The sequence below is a fragment of the Tiliqua scincoides genome, chromosome 1 (assembly GCF_035046505.1).
Source record: "Tiliqua scincoides isolate rTilSci1 chromosome 1, rTilSci1.hap2, whole genome shotgun sequence".
Classification (NCBI taxonomy): domain Eukaryota; kingdom Metazoa; phylum Chordata; class Lepidosauria; order Squamata; family Scincidae; genus Tiliqua; species Tiliqua scincoides.
This window is the reverse complement of record NC_089821.1, coordinates 84,502,365-84,506,842: the sequence shown is the minus strand read 5'-3', so window position 1 is coordinate 84,506,842 and position 4,478 is coordinate 84,502,365. Positions and strand designations below refer to the sequence as shown.

The following is a 4,478-nucleotide window of genomic DNA, read 5'->3' as shown; positions in this document are numbered from 1 at the left end:
CTCCCCTGTAGCTATGTCACTGAGGGGGTGAGGCCCTAGGCCATCTGTCCACCAGCCTTGCTGCATCACAGGATGTTCGGATCCTTTCCTTGCTGAGAGTAATTTGGAAGAAGATAGCAGCAGTGGAAGCCTCCTTTTCCGTACAGTGCTTCTGTAGTAAAAGTTGGGGGGGGAAGCTACCACAGCTTTTAATCACTTCTCCCTGTCTTCTTGATGCTTATGATGCACCAACTAAGCAAGGAAAGCCATTTGGAGCCCACCCACTTTCCTTTTACTTACCAAGATTGTGGTGCGCAGTCGCCCTGTTCCACATCACTTCTGTTTGCGATGAGCATGAGCTGGGAAAACGGGGTTTGTAGTGTCCCCTCCTGTTCCCGTTCATTTCAAAGAGAAGCAGTGCAGAGTAGGGAGGTTTCCAGCTACAGTTGCTGTAAGTAAAGGGACAGGGGAGGAATATGGTGTGGCTGCTTGTTTGCCCACCCATCCTCACCCCCATTCATGGGGATGTGCATGCACACAAGCAAGCAAAGATGGCATTCAAGCAACTCAGGAGGTGCACCACCCTTATATGAAGTGCAAGGGAGAAGCTTTGGCAAGAGGGAGCCCCTAACTAACTAACCCCATGCTAAGAATCACTGAGGCACAGTTTGCTATATCCAGGCCAACTTTCTCACTGGTTTTGCTTCTGTGCCTAGAGCAAAGCAGAGAATTCTTGTCTTGCTTATTTTGCATGGTGAGTGCAATTCACTACAGGTATTCACTGTTATCACCTGTAGCCACTAGTCAGGCTTCAAGATTCTAAGTGGAAAATGTGTGTCTCTTATCTTGTAGAATATTTAGGACACCAGTTAAAAGAGCACTGATGAAACGTTGACTCTTTCTCAAATACGTTAGGAATAAATCTTTATATGTGGGCCATCCATGTATTTGTTTTACATAACTTGATTTATGCTCTAATCATCCGGTGGGGGCTAATGGCAGTGGATCTAGTGATCTGCAGCTGTAAGTTGCATTGCAGCAGTGTAAACATTGTTCCTCCATCACATGCTACAGACCTGTCATCAGAAATTGGTAGCAGCTCCATGCACGTGCCCAAATCACCCAGGCACTCCACCAGTGCAGTTATGTTGGTGCAGGGGGGCAGTTTGGGGGCAGGGTGGGAAGTGTGCTAAATTGGGCGGGGGCAGTTAGAGAGCAGGAGGATGTGGATCTTGGCATAAATAATTCATGCCAGATCCTATCCCCCTTTCACAGCCCAGACCTGCCCCCTGAGACTCCTGGTGCAAGGTCAGAGAAGACTCATTGCTGAAATATTTTTACTTACTTCTCATGGGCTGTCTGGTCACTGCCGCCCCCACCAATGAATTCTGTGTGCGTTCTGTTGGCGCACTACATGCATAGGATGGTGAGAATAGGATTGGGCTGTTAGACATCCACATTTGTCCAATCCATCATATCCTTCAAAATTCACAAGCTTTAGGTCCTCTGTCTGTTGGCCTTGCTGCACACTAATATGTGGAAAATAGAGGCTCATTTTTCTTGCCAGACAAGGATATTGTTATCTAGAGTGAAGTTTCATTTCCCAGCATCTTTCATTGAAACTATTACCTGATAATTATACCAAATAGAAAGTAACCATTAATCAAAAATGTTATATAGCAATTTATCATGGTCATTCCTCTGCCTTCCCATGTTAAACCACAGAGTTAAAATTTATCAGTCAAACTGAATTTTATCATGAAAGAGGTCCTGCCCCCCCCCCGCCCGAATAAAATGTCTAAATGCATGGTAGTCTTATGGCAGAATGATTGAGGCTCTAAGCATTAAGCTATCTTTTGTCATTATTGGAGATGATTGTAATCTCATCTCCTGCCAATTCAGCACACTATAAATTTACTTGCAGCTTTACATGTCAGCTGACCCTTGATATACTTGTGGAAAAGACTGTATGGTGAAGGCCAAATTAAGTCAGTTGATTCAGGATTATGTGTGGGAGGGTCATTTCTGTGTCTGTTCCTTGTGATGGAACAGGACCACCATCACACAGTCAATGTGTGTGGCCCCCAGGCAGTGCTACTAGAGCTCATTAGTAATATTCCAATACACTGTTTTTCAGTCTGTGCACTCTGGCACATTGGTGTGCCATGAATGACCTGCAGATGTGCCTCAGGGGTTTAGGGGAGGATAATTTATTAGTTGGGCCATTGGGGGATGTAAGCCCCCTGCAGCAGTGTCAATTGTCAAAAAACTGATGGTGTGCCTTGGCAATTTTAGCTGTTACAATACTTGGTGCTAAAGAGTGTTCAAAGTGTTTCACTCAGTAACCTTTGCAACTATCCTGTTGTTGTTGTTGTTGTGGGCTTAATAGAATTGTCCCTGTGTTGGAGATGGAGGGTTGAGAGATGGTGGCTTGCCTAAGGCCAGCTGCTGAGATTATTGGTGATGTTTATAGCCCCATCCTGTTGGGCTCAGCTGCCAGTGGACTGCGGGTCCAGTGGCCTGACATGGGGGCTCAGGATCTGGTGGAGCAAAGCTCCACTGGTCCCACCTCCCCTCTGCCCCCTCCCCACCCTCTCCCTACCCTATGCCTTCCTCCCCCAGAACGCCTCCTCCCTGCCTCCCTCCCTGCCCCCACTTACCTCTATGCCATCAGCGGGTTGGGCGACCTTGGAGCAGATATGTTTGATTAGACCCTCAGTCTCTTACTACCCAATCCTATTCCCCACATTTGGTGCTGTGCAGCTGTGCTGTTGGACTGTGAAATGCATCAAGTGCTGGGGGGGGGGGGCGTGATCAGGAGGCCTGCCAGAGGTAAGTAAATATTTCTTTTCTTAAATTTTTATAGGCCTCCTGGTCGCCTATGGGTCTTCTTGAACCCACAACAGCTATATGGCTGGTGTACATCTCAAGAGAGAAAGGGGGCAGTGCGGGCTGATAAATGGAGGATACGATCTGGCATGCATGTTTGCTGCTGAGATTCTCCCCCTCTAACCTGCTCCATGCACCCTAACCTCTTCCCAAACTCCCTTTCCCCACCCTGACTCCTCATTATCAGTCTCTGCAGAGCCTCTCTCATGCTCACTGCATCTTCTGTTGTTTGCAGCAGAAGGCTATTGTGCTGTCAAAATACTCGTTCTGGCCATGCAAGGCCACAATAGAATTGGGGTCCGAGGCATTGGCTGGTAATTCCTGTGATAGATACACAGATGAATTGGTAGTGAAAAGGTTTCACTTGACTATGGACATGTGAGATCAGGGTGACCAGATGTCCTCTTTTTCCAGGACATGTCCTTTTTTTTTAGCCTTGTGTCCTGGAAAGGAACTTAAATGTCCTCCTTTTCCCTGTGAGTAGGCAGTGCAGAGCCTTCTTGTAATTAATAAATTACATTTAATATAGTTTTCAAATTGATAATAAGTAATACAGTGTTTAACAGCAACTGTTACCCTGCACATACCAGATTTCATCTGATCTTGGAAGCTAAGCAGGGTCAGGCCTGGTTAGTACTTGGATGGGAGACCGCCTGGGAATTCCGGGTGCTGTAGGCTTATGCCATAGTCTTTCGAGACTGAAGGTTGCCAACCAATACAGTGTTTAAATTCACCACGTGAAACCAATATACAAGTGTTTTTAGCTTTCCTACATTTTTCTTGGATGTCCTACATTTTGGGGTACCTTTTTTGTGGTTATGACATCTGGGCACCCTGTGTGAGATTTGGAGTCAGGTTCAAAATTCTAGGTTTCACAAATCTGTCCAGGAATCAGCTGCAAGTTCCAGTTTTGTACATTAAGCTTGCATGGGAAATGTTGAGTTTCTGCAGAAATATAGTATGTATCAACATGCTCCATGTTTGCGAAGACAAGGAGTGTAGCACCAAGCACCAGTACTAGTAAGACTCAAGCAACTTCAAGCTTCTATCACCCAAGCACTAAGCCAGTAGGCCTATTTATTTCACTGGAACTTACTGCCACATGATCAAAATGAGAACAGCAGCTCTAGGCTATCCCTAATTTATGATGTTGAACTTCGAGATGAACAGTGATAAAGCAAACAAATGTGAGAAACTGCTTGGAAAGAAAATCCCAAGCAATGAGTCACACTTTTTTCCTTGTTTGTTCTCATTACATCCTTTTGGTGGCATCATATCAGCCTATAACATCAAGTTGACTCACACTGAGCTGATTATGACATCTGAAAAGTGCAGCATATTGTTCAAGACATGCTTCTGTTCAGAGTGAATAGAGATGTAGTCATAGAGCCATGCTTTTTGTAAGGTTTGCTTATGGGGAAAAGAGGGGTTATACAACTGTATGTGAGATGGGTTCTTGTGGGCGAATGTTTCCCCTTCTGTAGGAGTGGCATCAGGAGTTGGTGAGGTTGGACACTGGGCACCCAGACCCATCAGGAGACCCACCTGGTTGGGCTTATCTCTGAAATTTCAAACAGGGTAGCAATAGTCCATGATGCACCATTAGGGAA

At 45.7% G+C, this 4,478-nt stretch overlaps 1 pseudogene; it reads left to right on the top strand.

The window, feature by feature from the left end:
* Positions 1 to 3,426: 3,426 nt before the first annotated feature.
* On the top strand, positions 3,427 to 3,546 carry LOC136637026 (5S ribosomal RNA; annotated as a pseudogene).
* Positions 3,547 to 4,478: the final 932 nt, after the last annotated feature.